This window comes from Myodes glareolus, chromosome 24, assembly GCF_982192425.1.
Source record: "Myodes glareolus chromosome 24, mMyoGla1.1, whole genome shotgun sequence".
NCBI lineage: Eukaryota > Metazoa > Chordata > Mammalia > Rodentia > Cricetidae > Myodes > Myodes glareolus.
The window spans coordinates 37,575,241-37,598,025 of record NC_142049.1 but is presented as its reverse complement, the minus strand read 5'-3'; the positions used below and the strand labels follow the sequence as shown (position 1 = coordinate 37,598,025).

At 34.1% G+C, this 22,785-nt stretch overlaps 1 long non-coding RNA gene across 2 annotated transcripts in view; it reads right to left on the bottom strand.

Moving 5' to 3' along the window:
- LOC146889938 (uncharacterized) overlaps window positions 1-16,082 on the bottom strand; it is a 90,126-nt gene extending 74,044 nt beyond the window's left edge. For both annotated transcript variants that reach the window (XR_015736284.1, XR_015736285.1), the window contains exon 1: window positions 16,003-16,082. This is a non-coding gene — a long non-coding RNA (uncharacterized LOC146889938). The remainder of the gene's footprint in view (window positions 1-16,002) is intronic.
- Window positions 16,083-22,785: the final 6,703 nt, after the last annotated feature.

The following is a 22,785-nucleotide window of genomic DNA, read 5'->3' as shown; positions in this document are numbered from 1 at the left end:
AAACTATGGTATGCTCATAGGAAATAAAAGAAATACCTAATGTAATTACCTGTGGAAGTGGTGTGTTTACTTAAGGTACCATGTTAACTATACACTCAGAAAAAGAGAACCTTTACATATAACTTAGTGTTGGTTAAATCTGATTTTATTTATGAGTAATGGCAAAATGTAGACAAAAAATGAGTACTGTAATATTTCTCTTTGCTAGGTTTTCTTTATCTCATTGGAAACAAAGTCACAGTGGTTTTACTCTTTGTAAAAATTTGTGTTTTTTGTGCTTATTTCATGTCACAGAATTGGAGGGTCAGCCTGACTAAGAAAAGGGTCAGTTAATCAATCCCATATTTTTAGGCAGTTGTAGATCACAGCCCAGCCTGTGGTAAGATATTAAGCATCAACTGGGAAGGTTCAACTTCCATGTTAATGTAGTTGTTCTTCAGTTTCTAGACATGAGCATTCAGGATGAAATCACTGCAGAACAATTAAAATATATAAGGAATAAACATAGATACTAACCTGAGAAAAGGAACCAATCCACAAGAGAACACACATAAGATTTGTGATTAATTTAAAATGTACAAGTTAGCTAGTAATAAGCATGAGCTATTAGCCACCAAGTGTTTATAATTGTATCTGATTGATGAAGTGTGGGCATTCAAGTTTTCCTTGGAATATGAAAAAAAGAGTATTCTCAATTCTATCAATGGAAACAAATACTGCAGTAAACTTTGTGATTTCCTTCAGAGTTGCTGACTCATCTCCTGATGTTGGATTCTACTCTGCATGCAGTGAGTATGTTTTATTACCATTTGTTAATAGAAGACCTGCTTTGGTCTATGGCAGGGATGAATATAACCAGGCAGGAAATCTGAACAGAGATATAGAGAGAGTGTAGGAAGAGTCAAGGATACACCATGTAACTACAGAAGCAGAAAAATGGCATTAATCCACAGTGTTGTGGCTATAACTGAAGTGGGTTAAGATGTTGGGGCTTGATAGAAATACACCTGCGTCAAACAGTATTGTAATTATTATAGATTTGGTGTGATTATTCAGGTCTGGGTGCATGGGAAACAAAAAGTAAAGTCTCTGCTTTCATCACAGTGTCCAATTTGGGCAATGTTCATCAACATAAAGCCTAAGAATGCTTTAAAAAGCTCTTCTAGGCCCATGAAAAGGGATTAAATTCCAGCTTCTTGGTAGTCACATTATTTTCAGAAAGGCTTTTAATGTTGGCAAGTGAGTAGGGACAGCTTCCTGATTCAGACTGGAAGCACAACCAGCTCCAGATCATCTGTAAGTCCAGCTACAGATTATTTAATTGGGGTTTTTGAACTGCATGCTACAAATTGCTTAATGTTAACATAGAACCCCAACATCGCTAGAGCTAGGACAGTTATCATTGATTGCAGAGGTGGTGAACATTCCTCTGGCATATTGGACTGAGTGGATTCAACAGGAAAAGAAGCAGTGCTAATCTTTTCTGAACTGATAAACACTAAAGAAAATGATTACACAGATGCAATAAAGGTATATTCATTAAAAAATAAACCTCTGAACAGGTCATAGTTGTTTAAAAATGTGCATAGGCTTAATAATAAAGTGGTTATACAGAGGTATATAATGGATCAGTTTTGTAAATATTGAACAAAGTCTTTAAAGTGACAGTAAAAATAACATAAAACAGTACAGAGAGCTATAGATTAAAGTAGTAAAGATAAAATAAATGATAAAGTAATACCATAGGATGTACATAATGTAAAGAAAGAATATACACAAAGAGCATGAATTATGGTGATTACTGTGATTCTTTGAATTTTTTGATTGAAGAGAGACATTTTATTTGGGGGATTCCAAGATATACGAAAATATATATTTTAAAGGCATCAAAATTTGAGTCTAAGGATATGTTTTTTCGGGGGGAGGGCATTTCAAGACAGGGTTTTTATATAACTTTGCAGTCTTTCATGAAACTAGCACTTTTAGGCCAGGATGGAATCAAACTCACAGAGATCAACCTGATTCTGACCCTCAAGTGCTGGGATTAAAGGTGTGCACAACCACCACATGGAGGATATGCTACTTTTGAAAAGACATACTGCTTTTCTTTCCACCTCTGGATTATTTCCAGGCTAATGTTCTTTGATGGAGCAATAACTCCCAAAATGTCTCTATGAACCCTATAAAAAAGTTTTCCAACAAACATCAGGAAGCAGTTTGGGGAAAACTATGTGCAAATTTCCAAATAATTATTTATATTTGTTTTATTTAAAGTGGGATATCATATAGAGATTAATATTTTGCACTGGTGTGGATCTTAGTCTGCTGATAAAAATCTAAGTTTGATTTTGTTATAATGTATATAAATATTTCTGCTTTTTTAAGGTTTTGTGTTTTTACAGCTTATTTAAATGTAATGTATAATTAAGTAATATAGTTTAAAAGATAGTCATCCATACTAATTAAACTGTTAGTCACATTATTTAGGTTTTCTAGATATGCAGAAATATAGTTCAGTTAGATAAAAAAAAATTTCAGCACTTCAAAGACCTACAGAATGTAAATAAATATAAATAAAAGGTATTTATAAGGTTTTAAGAACTTACAATTTTCCTGATAGTGACACATGTCTGCTTCTGGCAGCACCAATTACTTAAAGAGGATGATGGATGCTCTTCATTATGGGGTGCTTATAAGGGATAGTTAAATTTTCTGCCCTGAAAAGCAGAAGGTAGTTCCCCTGAAATAGTTAGAAGTGAGACAAGATTCTCAGCAGACATAGAAGCTGACAGATTAAGAAGGAATTATGGGATTGTGATACAATCAGTCTGAGCCTAGTTAGATGAGGAAGAAGCCACAAAATAACATACTGAGTATCTTTCAAGTTACTCTCTTCTGATTAGGAATGCTGAGAGTCAAAAATGGTGGAAAGCTAGAACAGGAGCTAAAAGGCCTCAGAGATTTAGAAGTTTGAGAATCTGAAAATCTCCTGTCATAAAAGCAGTTCTCTTCTACCATAGTGGCTGCTTCAGATCTACCCATGGTTCAGAGACCTCCTGGAGCTAGGCAAACACTCCAGATTTCTTGTACATTTCTTGTACAAGCTAGTTTTCAGAGAAACAGTGAGCCAATGAGAAGATGTTCAGGTATTTCAAATGTTTCTAGCAATAGAGCAAAGATATAATCATGGAATCTATTCAGACAACAAAGCCTGAAAACATTCAAAAAAGGCAAAGTATTAAAAGCAACCTGAGCTCAGTGTGAGAAGATTTCTCCTTTTGCACAAGCTGCTAGAGTATATGGATTTTTTTATCCATATCCTGGGGATTGGAAATAGATGGTGAAAGCTTGCCTGACAGGAAAAGACTATCTGATGTGGAAAACTCAATTTCAGAACAAAGTCAGGTCACAGCTGTGAGTAATCTGGCCCATGTAGTTCTTATTTCTGACGATATGCTTGCCAGTCAAGGTCTTTATAGAATAACTGATCAGCATTTAAATATTGAAGTAGAAGCCTATGCCAAAATGAATACTTCTAATAAGAGGGTCTGTAATAAACTTCAACTTCAGGAGAGCAAATAGAGGACTTATCTTAAATAATGAAGGGACCTTTAAGTTTATTCAAGAAAATGTCCCAACGTTGATGCAGCCATCAAACAGATTAATTGCGGATGCAGATGCTAGAATTTTGAATTTTAAACAGCTAGCTTATGAGAATGCCAACAGAATATTTCAGGCTGATTTGATATTTTTTTAGAAAGAAAGGTGACATGTGTGATCCCATTTGAAACTGTTGAAGAATTTTATCCATATACACCCAAAGTCTAGTTATGGCTGCTGCTTTTCAGGGGAAAACAGGTAAATATGTTCTCTCACAACAAGGAAATCTGGAAAATGGGGACTGATACAGGAAATATGAATAGTTTATGAGACCATGCACCTAGATGGAGTTTCACAAGCTGGATTACCTTCTCAAAAGATACCTATAAAAATAGTTTTAGGTTTAATAGACTGTGTTTTAGCATCCCTTTGGCTCCAAAAGATTTTCAAAGATTTTCATTTAGTGTGCCATCAGTTAACTTAAAGAGCTAATTAGGAGATGTCACTCGTAAATGTTGCCTCAGAGTATAACAAACAGTGCTATATTATGCCTGATTTGTGTGTCTAATGTTACAAAAAATAATCAAAATCAATTGTCATATTTTTACATTATCCACTATTGATGATATCTTGCTTCTCTATAAAATATGAAGACATTTGCTTACAACATTTAGACAGCTTCAGCAGGGTTAGTTAATTCCCCACAGTCGCCTTTCCCTTTTTTGGGACATATGTTGAATCATAGGGAAATTAAGCCTCAGAAATTGGAAAATAGGAAAGAAAGTTTGCAAACTTTGAATGATTTTCAGAAATGATCAGTAGATATTCAGTTACTATGCCATTTTTTTTTTAAAAAAAGTTGTCTACAGGAAATCTTGAGCTATGCAGTGTGATTCTTAAGGGGAGTAGTGACCCTATTTTCCTCAGGTCCCTTATAGATGCTACCAGAAGAGTGATGACTCTAGATCAAGACTAAAACTGTGCTGTAAAATTTAGCATCCACTGCTTTATAAATGAAATATTTAAGAAATAATTATAGATATTTTAAACTAAATATACACATAAAACAATATTTCCCAAATGTTTTCATAAATATATTATCATTATAAAACTTAAGTAAATGCAAGAATGGAAATTTATATTTTAATACTATTTCATAAATTGAATGTAATAAAATTATTTTATAAATAAAATATAATTAAAAAGGGTGTTTGCATGAAAAAGTTAAGACCACGGTGAACAAAATTCCTTAATGAAGTATGAATATATATTGCATGGACTGGTTTAATAAATAAGTTGGCTGGCTCATACCTAGGCATGAAAAATTAGTTGGGAGAATCAGACTAAGAGTCTGCTGTGGAAAAAGGGGAGGAGTCTAAGTATTGGGAGGTGATACACAGAGAAGGATATGAATTTCTTATACTGAGAAGAGTTAAAAATTCATGTGGCATAGCCTGGATAAGTAAAGAAAGATTTACAATCTAGGGTGGAACAAATAACAAGCTTAATCCATTCAAAGAGCATTTATAATTATTAACAGTCTCACTGTCATTATTTGCAAACCATCTATTGTCATAAAATATTCAACCTACAAATGGTATTCTTACTAGTAGCCAGACATTCAACATAAGACATGAAAAAGAATTAAGAAAGAGAGAAATCACCCAAAATTGATAACCACTTTCCTTCACTAAACTCATTCCTAGGAGAGAACGGAGAAATGGCTCCTATAGGAGCGAGCTTCTAGGCTGAGTGCTGCTCACTAACACACATATGGCTCCTTTACGAGGAACATAATAGAAAACGTAAATGAGGTTAATGAACAAGGGGAAACAGTCTAGTAGCAGTCAGCATGAACACAACAACTTCCCTGAGCTGCAGAGGTAATCAGGGACCCCTGATACAACTGGCACAAAGCTAGACTCTCAGGGAACCAGGAAAGAAGGATCCAGCCATTAATGCCTTGGTTAATCTGTGTAGTGTTACTCTGCAACTAGCAAGGCAGTTTAAGATTTGTCTCCCGTGATCATAAAACCATATGGAACTTTAATAAAGACAGATCCAGACAGTAAGAAAGTAACTCTAGATTAGTTATACAGTGAATAAAATATACACATGCCTGTGTCTTCCCATTCTTTTATAATCCACACAAACAACAACCAAGAACCTCATTGAAGCGACCCCAGTATAGAAAGCCTCAGAATTCGATAAAATTTTGTTATATCATTGTTATATACTGTCCTTTTAGCAATTTATTATAGTATTAATATCTTAAATACAGTTCCTTAACGCATTAATATATTTATTACTTCATTCTAATTATCATACATTTTTAAGGTCAAAATTTCAACTAACAAGAATATAAAATATTAACTCATATTTTATTTTTACTAGCTCCTACAAAAGTTATATTTTATCAATATTTAACCTTACCTAGGGTATAATTGGTTTGACACCAAAAGATATGTCCAAATTTTCACTCTAACTTTTTCCAGTAATGCAGACATATATCATGGACAGGAAGGCAGTCTGTGCCCAATTGAAAAAGCTAGCCTACTCAATGTGGCCAGGGAGATAGTGAACCAAGAAACAGATTTTCAGCTGCAAATTTTTTAAGAAATATGGTTTCTCACTCTGCTATAAATATTTATTGTTATACCCACAGGATACATTAGCTCTAATTAGCAGAAAAAATCTCATCATATTGCAACAATACTACAAAATTATTAATCTGTTCAAATAACAAAATCTGACAACGTTTCCTCCATTGCTACCTAATCAAACTACTCAAATCATCATTTTTCTTACATTTAGTAATTATTACAAGGAAAGGTCAGACACAATTTCATGTCAGAAGAAAGAGGATATCTGCAGCAAGACAGTGTCTTCTAATGAGGACAAGGTATAAAAAAGCAAATTTTAGATATCTTGAATGCAACAACAACAAAAAAACTAAAGTAAAGTAAAGAAACAACCCAAGAGCTTAGCACAATAACATCACAAATTGTAATTTTAACACAAATGGAAAACTTTCCCAAATTCCCACATTGAGAAGAAAAGCCAAGGACAAATACTGGATTCAAAATAGAAATGTTCTGATTTTAAGGTACAATAACACTGATAGTCTTCCAAGTACACAAATTTAATGCTAAAAATGTATACATGTTTGCCACAATGTGTATAGAGTGTGTTGGTTATGTATACATTTCTATTTGCAAAAAATAAACTAATTTTAATAAGCAATTGTATTTATTCAGACATTTTGTAGTTCATAAATTATATTGGAGGACACTGAAAGAAGGGTGAAATAATATACAATAATCACAGATGAAATTCGAAACTATGATTCAAGAACTGTACACAAACATGCATATGTATGTTCATATTTGTATGCATAAACAAACTCACATATACACCTTTATAAACCTATATATATATATAATTGAAAGGACTGAAGATGCATAATGGTATATTTGGAGATTATTGTGAAAACTTAACTTTTCTTATTAAGAAGAAATATCAGAGTTTTATTGCTCAAGTGACAGTAGGATGTTAGATGGTTTGTGACTCAGGAAACCACATGCATTCCGTGCCACAGTGGAGCTTCATAGAACATTTCAAAAATATGCTTACAACTCACAGTGTGATGGAAAGAACCTACTTTGGCAGTTTCTACATACCTATGTCATCACAGGACAAAAATCCATCTGCTCCTATTTAGAAGCTTTAATAGAGTTGACTACATAAGAGAAGAATGAAAGGTAGTCTATATATTAATAGATTAAAATTAGCAGGAACAAAGTTCTTCAATCTCATGACCAACATGCATAAAAAGGGAAAATATTGAGTAAACTTCATATATATATATATATATATATATATGTGTGTGTGTGTGTGTGTGTGCATATATATTATATATATATATGTTTATATATATAAAATATGATGAAAAATAGGATAGGAATTAAATAATTAAGAGGATTATGATTCATGTGATTATGTGGAAGGAATACCCCTCACTGCTTCAGAAGGTAGAAAACTGAGACTAAAGTGATGATATTAACACAAAAATAATTTATTTTGCCAGCATCATCTAGAAATGAACTTAAATCCTAATGAAATATTGATATACTCATATATCTGACCATTACCCTGATCGAGATCCTTATAAGTCACAAGTTGGGAAAAATGAAATATTCTACAATAAAATGATTCTATAGAATCTTAGCTACTTTGCAATGTTATATTCTGATGTTTCTTGTCTTCAACAAAACCCTACCAGAAAGCAAAATACATTTGTATTGAGAAAATGACAGAAAGGCTCCAACAGATTCAGACGTGACAGATGATTACCAACAACCAAAGTTTTTCAATCCCAACTTTACTGTCAGACATATGAATATAGAATGTAAAATAACAAAAAAGGATGATATATAATATAATTCAATATACCTTGAACTATTCAGTTCTTTCCATCTCCTTATTGTTTAAGTGTCCCTAAGACTTGGAGGGAAGTACATAGATGTGTGACTCATGAATGAATAATGAGACTTTTTTTTTTCAAATTCTATTGCTGGAACAACTTATACCCACAGAAAACACTAACTCTAATTGTAGTTGTTTTTCACTAAGCAGGACAAGTGGAGGAAAATGATGAAAATGAAGATATGGCAAATTTTATTAATGCACATGAAACAGAGCAATAACCTATGAGAGTGAACTGGACAGTATTATGTCATGTAGGAATAAGCTAAAGTTATCTGTGATCAGGAAATCTCAATCTAGAAAATATCTTCATGTTTCAGAAGATTCTGTAAAGAAGTATTAATAGTATTTTTAATTGATGAATTATGTGAAAGAGCCCAAGAAATGAGGACATTGTCATCCCTCAGCTGCTGTTACTGGGTTACACAGGAAAGCTGGGTAAACAAGTCTTTAAAAGCAGAAATCTAAGCAGGTCTTCTCCATGACGTGTAATCAAAACAAGCCTAGATTTGTTCTCTGATCATATTCCTGCCCTGACTTCCTTTGATAATAAACATTGCAGAAGAATTATAAGACAAATAAAAATTTAGTCTTTAGCTTGATTTTCTTCACTGTGAGTTTAATAAAAACAATGGTAACACTAAGTCTATCACATAGGAAGCATAATAGTAAGGGGAGAGATTTAATTTGTGCTATATTTAATCCATTAAGACCGAAAGCTTCACTAATGGAATGCTTGTCAATATTGTTTCTCTAATTACACATATCAAATATTACTATAGAAACTCCTTAATATGAAATAATAGATTACTGTGAGTTTACTCACACTAATAATAATAGTGAGTAACAGAATGAATATCTGTGAGCTATCATTTATAGGCAATTTACATTGGTATAGATTTTTGTATATCAAAACAAATTCAAATTATATTTGTTATATTGAATATGCTCCTATTTATGGTTACAATATTTGTATACATATGCAAAAGTATCTTGTAATATTGTATGCATAAATGTTTCTATCACTGTTCAAGACATTTTGTGCATTGATACAATTTTAGGATATATTTATCATATTGCATTATATATTTCTACCTCTGATCAAGATTTTTATACACTGTTTACATTTTGAGGTCACTGTCTTCATTTGCAGCAGAGTTCTCTAAGGTTTGTCTAATATTCTAATATGAAGCTTTAGTCTTTAAGGTATATAGATATTAATATTTTAAGTCAATAGTCATCCATCTTTGTCATGCTTATAGTTAGACTAATCAGGATTTTTAGATAGATAGAGAAGAGATTGTCTTCCCTGCAGATAAGTAATCATCAACCAGTTCAAATATGTATAGATTATGGCATTTAAATAACTTAGAGTTCTGTTTATGAGAGTCACGATTGCTCCTTGCAATCTGAGAGAATGTTGGGAAGTGATTATACTCCACTTGGAGCTTGTTTTCTCCTTGCAAAACTGGCCTTTAGACAAAGAACTTCCCATGCCTTGACCATTGATAAAATGCATGGTATCTGAACTGGACATGAAGGATACAAGACAAAAGACTACCAAACTTGTCAAAACAGGTTAACACAGTTTAAAATGTATTCCTGTCTCTGAAAATGGTCTGTCAGTTACTGTTGGCTTCAGCAAAATTTGGTTGCACCAACATTACAAATGAGATTTGGGTGACTGCATAACTAGCCAGTTGTCTCTGTCATTTATTGCACATTTTGGAAGTTGTTTGATTTCATTTCCTGTTTACTCAATTATTTCCCTTCTCAGGTCTTCAATGGGGTTGAAGACTAGACAGCTATAGGTACTTTCCTCTCATAACTCGGCGAAGCAATTTCTAATACAAAACAGACTTCTTGGGATAGGATAACTATTGAAACATTTAAATAAGTTTCCTGCTTGATATTGTATATGTTGGTAGTAACTCTAACTTTTATATTTGGTATCTTGTCTATAGTTTTGTATATAATTGTCTATAGTTTTATATTGTGCTTATAATGCTCTTATTTAGACAAAAGGGAGAGGTCTCTGGGAACTCCTTAAGCCAATGGCATTAGAGGTGATGGACCACTTTGGCAGTAGTCTTGGAATAGTAAAAATTCAGATGTAGAAATGTGTGTGCTCTCCATCTCTCACCAGCATGATTCTGGTCCTGTTTCCTGTTGATTTGTGAGTCTATCCCTAGATAATGAATCCTTTATTATACGCTACTCAGAGTACTTTATTGAGAGGCTCATCAAAATATTGATTTTGCTCTACTGTACTATATATTTAACTGAATGAGAACGTTGCTTTTTGCAAAATCATAATGTTAAGAAACATGGAAGATTCACAAATAATGAATATGACTTTGGTGATTAATTGTTCACAAAATCAGAATTACTTCCTATTGAACTATAGGGTCTGGGTCAAGGACAGGGCACACTGAGGCAATTTCAAGAAATATTTATTGTTATAGAATTATATCAAGAAAATCTATGACCTTTCTTATCATAACAAATGCTAATTTCATCCTGGAATGCAATCATAAACACCACTACATGCTTTAAAGATTTAGAATTTCATTAGTCCTAAATAGCTGAATACTTGGAACATAAGACCCTGCTATAAATATCTTTCAATATTCATAAAGTTGGAGACTAAAAAAATTAGTTTTTATATTTTATGTACAATATAAAATTGATAGGCAAAATCTATTTATAAACTTTTTAAATCATTTTGGTGAATGCCATTTGTGTCGTGTTCTACAACGAAAAACAAAATGGATCTTTGCAAACTTTGTGAGTAAATTTTGCAGAATTTATTCTGAAAACAATCCTGTATAATAAAGGACCTGCCAGAGGCATTAACATCCCTGACATAAAGTTCTATTACAGAACTACAGTTAAAAAATAAATAAATAAATAAATAAATAAATAAATAACACAGCTTGGTATTAGCATAAAAACAGAGGCATTGACCAATGGAATCAAATTGAAGACCCGGATATTAATTTACACACCTATGAACACTGGATTTTTGACAAAGAAGCAGAAAAGATACAATGGAAAAGAGAAAGCATCTTCAAACAATGTTGCCTGCATAACTGGATCTCAACCTGTAGAAGAATGAAAACGGATCCATATCTGTCGCCATGCACAAAACTCAAGTCCAAATGGATTAAAGTCCTCAATATAAATTTGACCACACTGAACCTAATAGAGGAGAAAGTGGGAAGTAACCTTCAGTGCATGGGCACAGGAGACCACTTCCTAAATATAACCGAAGTAGCACAGACAATAAAAGCATCGATAAATAAATAGGACCTCCTGAAACTGAGAAGCTTCTTTAAAGCAAAGAACACTGTCAATAAGGCAAAAGACAACCTACTGAATGTGAAAGAAAATCTTCACCAACCCCACATCAGATGAAGGACTGATCTCCAAAATATATAAAGAAGACAAGAAAATAGACATTAAAATTCTAAATAACCCAATTAAAAAGCAGTGTGCTGAACTAAACAGAGAATTCTCATCAGAACAATTTCAAATGGCCAAAAGATATTTAAGAACAAGTTCTTTTTCCTTAGCTATCAGAGAAATGCAAATCAAAACAACTTTGAGATACCATCTTACACCTTTCAGAATGGCTAAGATCAAAAACACTAATGATAGCTTTTCCTGGAGAGGTTGTGGAGCAAGGGGAACACTCATCCATTTCTTGTGGGAATGCAAACTTGTGCGACCACTTTGGAAATCAGTGTGGTGGTTTCTCAGAAAACTGGGAATCAATCTACCTCAGGATCCAGCAGTTCCACTCTTGGGAATATAACCAGAAGATGCTCAATCATATTTTAATAACATTTGTTTAACTATGTTCATAGCAGCATTATTTGTAGTAGCCAGAACCTGGAAACAAACTAGATGCCTCTCAACTGAAGAATGGATAAAGTAAGTGTTGCATATTTACACATTAGAGTAAAAATATAATGATATTTTGAGTTTGGCATCCAAATGGACCGAGTTAGAAAACATTTTCCTGAGTGAGGTAACCCAGACCCAAACAAACTAGCATGGTATGTACTCACTCATAAGTGGATACTAGTCATAAACAAAGGTCAAGGAGCCAATAGTTCAGGATCCTAAGAAACTAAATAATAAGGTGAACACAAAGAAAAAAATATATAGACCCACCTGGAAATTAGAATCAGACAAAAATTTAGGAGCAGAAGGGCAGGAGGTAGAAAAAATGGGAGAAGGGGGTTGAGGAGAATGTGAGGGAATGGGATAGTCGAGATGGAAGAAGGACAGACATGAGAGCAAGGAGAGAGATGTTGTGATTGAGGGAGCCATTATGGAGTTTTCAGAAAACCTGGATCTAGAAAAATGCTCAAGAACCCACAGGGATGATGCCAGCTAAGACCTAAGCAATAGAAGAGAGGGTGTCTGAACTGACCTTAACCTGTAGTCAGACTGATGATTATTTTAAATATCACCATAGAACCTTCGTCCAACAACAGATGGGAACAGAGGTAATGACCCACATTGGAGCACTGGACTGAGCTCCCAAGATCCAGTTGAAGAGGGGAAGGAGTGAGAGTATGTGCAAAAACTTCAAGACCATCAGGGATTCATCCAGTGAGACACTTTGCTTGAGATCACCAACTCCAAGTAGACTGGGAGTGAACAAGCATGGGAACAACCAACCCCTCTGAAGGGGGTTGACTGCTGGGGCAGACTGAATGACCACTGATAGTGACACTGGAATGTGTCTCTTCTGCATGTACTGGCTTCAAGGGATCCTATTCTTTTTGGATGTAAACCTTGCTCAACCTAGATGCAGTAGGGAGGGCCATGGACTTTCCACAGGACAGAGTGCATAACACTCCCTTAGTGTTGGGGGGGAGGGGGGAAGGGTCTGTGAAGGGAGAGGGAAGGGAATGGGAGGAGGGGAGGGAGTGAGAATTTGGATTGGTATTTTCTAAAGTAATAATAAAAAAGATAGGGAAAAAAAGGAGCTTCACATCATTTGAGGTTTTTTTTTTTTGGACTGAAGGAACGAGCTATAAAAGAAATAAATAAATAATATCTTCACTAATATTAATAGAAACTATATTTTACAAGGATTTTTACAACTTGAAACACTGCTTCATCAAAGGTTACCCACAAATACAACAGATAGTATGTATAAATAAATAGGATATTCCCCACAAAATACTAAGCAGGTTGGGGAACAAAAATGTGGGGGTTGGAAACATGCAGAGTCGGGCTGACATCAGGTAGAAATGAAATCTCAAGAGCCTCACATTTGGAACCATAGGGCTTGAAAAGAGTTTGGGATATATGTTTTAGGCTAATCATTAAAATCTATAGCCTGACACATTTCTAGATATGATGGTTCAAACAATACTTGTGAAATAGCTTGACAGCTGACATCTACTGAATGCATTAATGAAATGTAGTTATTTTTTCTTTTTCTTGTCTAAATGGTAAAATTCTGTCTGAAATAAGAAGTCCTTTCTTCCAGCCGTGAAGCAAAGAGCCAATCCTCTAGCGATGACAAATCTGAAAGACGTGAGGGCATATGAGACTTTGAAGTCTCATATGAGTCTCCTCCAAAGAGCTTGCTGCATGAGATCATTAAAGATCTTCCTCCTAATTTCTGAAAAAAAAAAACTGTACTGCTAGCACTTTTACAAGCACTCCTGGCTCCTGAATGAAAGAGTGTGTGAGTTAAAATTAGCATGAAATCAGAACCAACAAGGGCAGTGATCTCCATTGCAACAGTAGTGACAAAACCTGTGGTAAACTTGGAGAGCTCCATCATAGCTTCTATTCATTTCTCCTTCCAACTTAAATGTGTTTTGCAGTACCAGTAGCCAAACTAAAGGTGAAAAAGGGCATAAAATTTTAATTTACTACTAAAAATTGATCATCTTAGTGGGAAAAAAAAGCCCATCATAATGATGAGTGATGATATATGTACTTTTTGGGTCTACATTTTGGCTATCAAAATGAAAGCCTCCATTTCTGGCTGCAGAAAACTGATTGTGATTCTAGGTTGCTCATTGAAGCCTGTGGCTGGCATTTTTTAAAGGCCAAGTCATATTTCACAAATGCAATGATTAAAAACATTAATTATAGAATTCATCGATATATTCTAACATATATATATATATTTACAGAAAAATTTTGAACTAAAATGAGTCTTTTCTAAATAATAATGTTAATTTCAAACCCAATTCTAAGCATACACATATTGCATATGGTATCTAACAGAGTTATGAAAATTTAGCAATAGTTTTTAAGGTTTTTTTAGTAAAAACTCAAAATATATGTATAATTTCAACAATTTTACCTTTGTATGTATGCTTTTATTAGTGTTTCACGCATGTATGTATGCCTTTGACATTGATTTCAGATTTATAGTCTCAATTAATACTTATGAAATGTTTTCCAGCATTATTACATTAATTTAAAATTTTGAAAAATTCACAACATTTCCTTCACAAGATTTTCTCTGCAAACCCCTGTATGATTATTCCTTCCTTAGGTCATATACCTTTTGTCTTTGCAGTGAAATCTGACTTCAGGGAAATCATGTGTGTATATATGTGTGTGTGTTTGGATACTGGTCTTTTTTCTCGCACATGGACATCCTCTCATTGCTAACATACCTGAGAAAATATATTTGCCTTCTTTTTGTCACCTTATTATATAATATAAGTCATTCTGATAGTATTTTGACTTCATAGTGTTTCCTCAAAATACAGCATAAATTTGTCTGGATTTTATAGTGAAATATTATATATTCAAGCTTATTCAATGGAAATTCAATTGGTACTTGAATACCAATCAATTACTATTTGTATATATTAGTGAAATAACATGTCACAACCATGTAAGTTTTCACATTTGGTATGAATACAGGCCAGTAAATCTCAGAGTTCCCACGTTCACTAAATATGCTTCATAGAATACCAGTTTTTTCATATGTATGTGCTAGAAATTGACCAAGTTCTTAACATTTCAAATTATCAGAACATGGAAAGAGTCCTCTGGAAGTCTGTGCCTTTTATGAACATAAAAGCAGAAAATAACATAAAATATAATATTTCGAGTAGACACAATAGTTGTTTCTTTTATGTAACTAAATATTCTACTACATTGTTGCCTCTGATTTTAACTTTTGCATTCCTGAAGTTTCAACCTTAGCTGTCTGCCTCCTGAACTAAACGGTAGGATCAATCCAGAGTCTCTGCTGTTTTTATGAAATCCACAGATATATCAGATAAGAGCAGCATTGAAGAATCTCCCATACATAACCATTCAGAATTAAATAAAATTGTGTTTTATTGTTATTTAAAAATAATGTCCTTAAACAACTTTTTACACTATAACTATCAGAAGGCACTCCCTTAAAACATTAGTGTAGTTTTAATTTCTACTTACAATCATTCTAATATGTTAAGTTCAACATCGCAAGTAACAGGACTACAACATATCAAGGTAAAAGGCATGATTTTACCAGCTATAACAAATATTATAATTACTGACATTTAGCGCCTCAGAGTATATTACTAGTTTGTTGCCACAGACATGCCTGAACTTTTACTCTAACTTGTTTTAGTAATGCATATATATCATTGACAGGAAGAAAATTTTCAAATGCAAATCTAGACTACCCCAAATGGTTAAGGAGATAGAGGGACCAGAAACAGAAACTTCATCTGCAAATTTGCTGAAGGAATATACTTGTTAACTGTCTCCTAAATATTTATCCCTAGACCCACAGGAAACATTAGCTCTAACTTTCAGCAAAAAAAAGGAAAATATAATTTTACAGCAATGCTACATGATTTCACAATGTTTCAAATATCAAACAACTTACAGTGTTTGTACAGAAGTTAGCTGATGAATCCAAAAACTCACCACTATTGTTGACTTGGAAAATATTTTATGCAATGGCCAGAGAAAATTTATTGTCCCAAGGAACAGGATATCTGTTGTGAAGATTATTACCCTAACAGAGTAATAAAAAAAGCAAAATTTTAGAAATCTTGAAGGCCATTTAATTTAATGTAAGCAAAAAATACTATTTAGCACAATGAAGTCCCATATTGAAATGTCACAGAGACAAAAAACTCTCTAAAATTTACCCAATTAACAGAAAAGCCACTGACAAATATTAGAGGCTAAGAAAGAAAGGATCATATTCTAATATACACTATCATCAAAAGGCCTTCCAATTGGAAAAGATCAGTGCTAAATTAGGTATGTAAAACCATGACAGTATGTGTCCTGTGTGGAATACTGATGTAAACAATTGTATCTGCATAATAGAATAAAATAATGTTATTATACACTTTGTTTAAATTTGATACTTTTACTACTGACACGGTTTTTTAAAAGGAAGCAGAAATGAGCGTGAAATAACATAAATACAGTACTCATGTATGAAGTTCTAAACTATGTTAAGAAAGTGTACACATACATGCATATGTGTGGAAAAATATAATTATGCATACTCAATCACATATATGTACATATACATAAACTTATGTGAATATTTGAAAATAATTGAAATGCTTCATAGTATATTAGGAGAGATATTGTAACTGCAACTCCTTATTCTATGAAGGGATATCAGCTTTTTCTTGTCCAGGACCAAGTAGTGCATTATTTCATTCATTTATTGGCTAAATGCATTGTTACAAGTGAAAAACTGAAGATTAACAGAACTTTTCAATATATGCTTACAACTGCCAGTATGAAGGAAAGGATCTATTTTGGAAGTTCCTACATACTTTCATCATCATAGAATAGGAATCCATCCGCTGCTATTTAGAATTTAACTAGGATTGACTACTTGTGCTATAATCACAGGTTAATCTTCTTGTTAGTGGATTAAAAATATCATTATCTAAATTCTTCACTCCCATTAGGTACATGCCTGAAACAAAAAATAGTGAGAAGTCTTGAGATATATGTTTGTCATAAAAGCCAAAAAATCAGGGGAGAATTCCTGATATACCATATATCTGATCATCTTGATTCTCACCAGAGATCCTTCAGCACTAGGTGGAAAATAACATAATGATGTGCAGGGAAGGTTTTGTATAGAAAATAAGAGACTGTGGTACTACATTCTAATGTTTTATGTCTTCAAAAAATCCTACTTGAAAGCTAATTAAATTCATATTGAAAAGATGGCATAAATACTACAACAGATTCAAATGGTGGCTGTTGATTCCAAAGTACCAGTGTTTTCCTGTCTCAATACTACAAGTAGATACAAGAAATCAGAATCTCAGCTAGAAGATACAAGAAGAGGTCTACACTTTTTCAAAGCATACAGCAGCAATACACACAATAATACAGAAAACTGGTATGTTAATTATTTTCAAGGGCATTATGTAATACCTCTCTTCCATAATCAATAAGTAGTTGACTTCCAACAAAGCTCATGATGCCTGATTTCATAAATAGGAATGGGCATACAAGTGAGAAAGAATTATGTATGAGTTTTTCTATGATAACACACAAAGACTATTCCAACAAAGAAAGCAAATATGAGCCTGTGAGAACATAAAGGCAATAGGATGGATGATAAGAAGGATGTTTCCTCTCATATAGTTTATTGTGCACTGAGATTCTTTGGTGGCAAGCAGGATACTTCCTTCAGATGATACTGCATAGTATTTTCAATGATTCTAAATTTTCATGAAAAAAACCTATAGTGCCATACCCAATCCCAAATAGATCTCAGAGAAGAGAGGAAAGAACATGACTCCCCTTGAATCTGTCACATGCTAAAACCTGAAGTGAAGTATCTCCTTGCAGATACTGCAGTGTTCAAGACTGAGACAATGGTACCACAAGTTTGCTGCACAAGAGACAGTAGCAGGTGACTAGAACAGTAATACTGGGAATAAAACAATACCTGACTTTGCTAATTTCATGGACTTTGACTCATTTAGTTGTCAAGAGCAGTCTTCCTTGTCTAGTTATAACCATGAACAGCTGAGAACTGGAATACAGCCAGAGATTGAATATTAATATTCAATATCCCTTGATATTAATATTAATAATCTTAATATTCAAGGACCCACTATGATGAAAATATTATGGGTCTCCTTGCCTCTGACTGAAGGAGTGTGTGCATTCAAATTGTCCCTGAAATATTTAGCAATGAGGATAATGATCCAAATTCTGCCAACAAAAACAAATCCTGTGGTAACCTTGGAGATTCACGGCTGCTGAATCATTTCTCCCTCCCATCTCAATGTGTCGTCCGGCAGAAACAAAGAAAGACAAAGTGGATGACAGAAAAAAATGCAGTTTACCTTGGATCAGAATGCAATTATGAGAAAGGAAGCCATTGTGAGGTTTCTAGGAGTTAATCATTTATCTCACGTCTTGCGTCTGCATCCTGCCTATCTACCTGAAATCCTCCATTTCTGACTGTGGAAGGTTAATTGTGATTCTGTGCTGCCAGTTTCAGCTTCCTGGTATCACATTCAGAAATGCTGAGACATATTCTCTAAACATACTGATTGGGGAATCTGCCACTTGAAAATTTCAGAATCCAAGACGCCTGCAGCTATTCCTCGACATAACAATTAACATAGTGGGTGCTCCAATGGCACAAATGATCAGTACGTCCCCGGTTTCTGTCAGGTAATGACTCCCAAAGTAAATTTTAATTACAGAAAATGCAGAAACGAAGACTTACCCAGGAATCACAGATATTAAGGCTGAAGCAGTGGCTTCAGAGGCTCGAGCATATTTCTAGCACTAAAAACAGGAACAGGCGACTTTTGGGAGAAGCATTGGAAATCTCACAAATTCCTTGCTTTTCCTAGGTTTCTACTGTTTCTGTCTCTTGCAGGTTTCTAGGATAGATTTTCTTCTCTGTCTTTGTTTATAGCCAGGCTCCTGACTAAATCCAGCTAAAAGCTGGACTTCAGCCAGGAGACTGGCTAGAAAAATTCTTCAGTGCAGACATATTTATGCCATCTAGGAACCAATAAGGAGAGAGATCTCAAATCAAGGACTGGAAAGCACAAGACTGCGTTTGATGTGATGATCTCATCTAGTACTGACAATTCATCTGTGTCTCCTTCCCTTCTGTTTGTTGTAGAAAGAAGCAGAGCCACTGAAAGGGGAAAACAAATAAAATGTAACTTACCCTGTTTTATGTCTCCAGTTTACCGCTGACATAATGGCTAATTAGAACTGATTGTCTGAGCAAGCTTGCAGCTGCTTTTGTGTGGATTCTAGCTGTACACATGGAGCCTCCACTCCTGTCTGGAGTTCTTTGTTTGGGACTCTAGGCTGTCAAATTCATACGGCTTCTGATTCTTTGTAGTCTGTTTTTGTCTGCTTGTTTTGATGTGTTTTTTTCTGCAGTCAAATTAAAATTAACTATTAAATGTAATACATAATGTATGTATTGTGTATAAATATAACATATTATATTTTTCATGTAGTTGAATTAAGATACATTATATTTTTAAGTTCATTAGAGTGTTGAACACATAGATGGGTGGACTGTAGAGAGAAATGTTGTTGTCAAACCCCCTTGCAAATTGACCCAACTGTTATACGGTATCCCACAGTGTCTTCACAATGAAGAAATGAATTAAAATTAATTGATTTCAGGGAAAAGATTGTTTTTGTTTATATCCTTAACATTTATGTTAGCCAGTTTTAAGGTCTTATAGGTGTTTACACAATTACCTTTCCAAGAAAAAGTCATCATATTTTTTGTTTCTCACATGTAATAAATATAAATAAAACATCCTCTTAATGACAATTTTAAAATATTTATTTAAATTATCCCCTAGGTTCCAAATACTATAATTCCTCTCCAAATTCCATGATCACTATTGAATCTGAAGAATTTATTTCTATCTTTAATAAAACAGTATTTATTTAAGGAAGTTATATGTCCATAAATAAGAAATCATCTCTTGGTATTTGAGTGCCCTACATAGCAAGCTACCCTGAAAATAATTCTATATTTCTTTCCCAATTAGCTCAATACAACAAATAGGCACTCTAATAAGGGTTTGGCTCCATTTGTCCTTCCAATATACATACAGCCTAGATATGGTGGAAACAAAATAAAAATAAAATTAAATAATGGAAATATAGTATGCTCATATGAAATAAAATAAATACCTAGTGAAATTACCTGTGTTAGTGGTTGGTCTTTTTAAGGTACCAGGTGAACCATACACAAAGAAAGAGAGAACCTTTACATATAACTTGTTATTTAAGTGGGGTTTTGCTTTTGAGTAATTGCAAGTCGTAGACAGAAAAACATGATTACTAGAATATTTTCGTTTACTAGGTTTTCTTTATCTCATGATAAATAATTACATTACAGTGTTTTTACTCTTTTAAATTGTGTTGCTCTACTTACTTCATGTCATAAAATGGGAGGGGCACCTTGTCTAAGAAACAGCCTGATCTTTTTCCCATATTTTAAGGCAGTTGTACATAACAGCCCAGCCTATCTTAAGATATTAAGCATAAGCTGGGTAGGTTTAACTTCCATGTTCATGTGGTTGTTCTTCATTTACTAGACATGAGTATTCAGGATAAAATCATTGCTGAGAAAGTGAAATATATAGGGAATAATTACAGATATTTTAGATTAAATATATATGTAAAATAATATGTATGAATATTTTCATGAGTAGTTTACAGTCATAAAACTTGTCGAGCAGATTGCAAGGATGGCAATTTATGTCTCCAACAGAATATAAAGAAAATGTAATAAAAAGGGTGTCTATATTAAAAAACCAAAAGCTGCATATGTAATAGTTCTTTATACTGACTGAATTTATGTCATTATGATCGATTTAATAAAGATCCTGACTGATTTATAACTAAACAGGATAAGAGTAGGCTGAAGAACCACTAAGAAGTAGCTGGAAAAAAAGGCAGAGTCTCAGAATCATGGGAAGACACGAAGAGATGTACTTGTTATACTGAGAAAATGTACCATTCCACATGACAGAATACAAACAAGAAATATTGTTAATTTAAAATCTAGAAGTTAGCTAGTAATAATCCTAAGTGTTTATAATTAATAGCAGTTTTTTTTTTCCTGTGGTTATTGAGGAACAGTCTGGTGGGACACAAATCTCTGCCTACTAATAGCACCTCAATGTTGGTCCCTAATTACTACATAACAACTAAAAACTGTATCTTAAAGATTCTAAGAACCCAAAAGTGGAGTCAAATGTGGCTTCTGGATATATGCCTTTGCTCAACTAAGCTCAGTGCTAGTGGCAAACAGAGGAATGGTTCTTTTAAGAGATGGCTTCTGGACTGGGTGTTGGTGACTAACAGGAGTATGGCCCTATTAAAAGTCTCTCCATCCAAACAATTAATATTATGTTCGAGGGCCTCAGCCCTGCCCCTGGCACACATTTTTGGAATGGAGCAGGAAGATAAATTTCATGTCCCCTCCCCTCGGAGTTGCCTTGGTCCGGACTCCACCTCCAGAATAACCTGCCAAACTGTGGCCCCTCCCGAGGGAATATTGGGAACACTCCCACATGCTATTTAGTCACCCCCACAGAGAATGAACATGTGGTCTCCTGGTATTGTGTGGTCTCCCTTTCTCTCTCTTCGCCTTGCATGCTTTCTTGGAGCTATCTGGGAGCTCTGCACTAAACATAGGCATCTTTTATTCATTCCAACTTGGTCGATTGGAATAATTTGTGTCATTAGAAAGGTTCATCTTAAATAAAAATATTCCTAACAATTAATACAATTAATAAGGTTTATCAAAGGAAGGCTGTATCCTAATCAGGTAAGTAAAGAAAGATTGCGACAAAAAAAAAAACCCTCTAGAGTGACTGTTGTGTGTTTATAAATATGCATGTACCAATGTTTCTGTAGCTCTTTTTATGGTTCTTTATAAAATATCAGTGTATTATGATTTTAAATGAGATAATATTCATGAATCACTGATTAGGTTGGGCTTATGTAATTACTTTCTTTTTATTTTTTTATTCATTTTACATTCTAAACACAGTTTTCCAGCACACTCCTCCTCCCAACCCCCTTTGCCTCCACACAACTCATTCCCCATCAAATACACCCAAAATAAGGCCTCCTATAGGAAGTCTACATAGCCTGGAACATTAAGCTAAGGCTTAATTAGCAAAACCTGACCCTCATCAAGGCTAAGGTAGACATTCCAGTCATTTTAATTGTTTCCAAAAATTAAGATCTTACAGCAGAAATAAATCCTGGTCCCATTGTCAGGGTGCCGCAAATAGAGCAAACTACACAATTGTCCCCCACGTGCAGATGTCCTAGTTCAGTGGAATACATGCTTCACAGTGTGTAGAGTTCATGAATTCCCATGAGCTTGGTTCTTTTCTCTGGAGTTTTGCCTCTCATAATCTGACACCCTGTTCATATAAACCCCCTCGTCTTTTCATAGATTCCTAGAGTACAGTATAGTGCTTGGCATGCTTGGCAGTGGATCTCTATATTTGGTTCCATCTGTTACTGGATGAAGGCTCTATGATGACATTTATGGTAGTCAAAATCTGAATAAAGGGTAAGGCCCATTCAGGCACCTTCTTCTCTACTGCTAGAAGTCTGAGTTGTACTCATCTGTGTGGATTCCTAAAAATTTCTGTAGCACTGCATTGATGAATGAAAACATGAGGGAATGGGATGGTG